Raw genomic sequence first — 615 nt, forward strand, 5'->3', positions numbered from 1 at the left:
CTATTGAGAGAAGGTCCCAGTTTCCATGTAATCCCTCAGTTGTCCAGGTCTGTCAACTGGATAAATTGTTGTAGGAGTGAAAACATTTTGCTGCTCATCCAAGCTACTTCTTCAGTTCTGGTCAGATTGCTGGTGGCCACTGAAGATATCTGTCTGAAGGAAGGAGTTATCTACACTGAAACTGTAAACAATAGCTGTAATCAGATGTGTTCAGCAATCATATTTTTTATTTATTATCATTAGTCACCTGTATAAAATAAAATATCAAATCTAATTTATCTGTTTAGTTTAGCTCTTTGCTCATTGATTCTGCAGAAATGTGCAATGTTTTTCGGCCCCATGTGATTTTTTTTGGTTACATTTTATCAGATAAAGATGGTCCATGCATGTCCCGGACTAATCCAGTCCGCCAGTCACATCCATTGGAAAATGGGGAGACTCACCAGTGACCAGTTTCACATCTTCATAAAGTATTGAAGAAGTGTGTATCCTGGATCAGTTTTTCATATATATATATATATATATATATATATATATATATATATATATATATATATATATATATATATATATATATATATATATATATTATATATATATATATATATATATATA

The sequence above is a fragment of the Periophthalmus magnuspinnatus genome, chromosome 4, assembly GCF_009829125.3.
Source record: "Periophthalmus magnuspinnatus isolate fPerMag1 chromosome 4, fPerMag1.2.pri, whole genome shotgun sequence".
Taxonomy (NCBI): domain Eukaryota; kingdom Metazoa; phylum Chordata; class Actinopteri; order Gobiiformes; family Gobiidae; genus Periophthalmus; species Periophthalmus magnuspinnatus.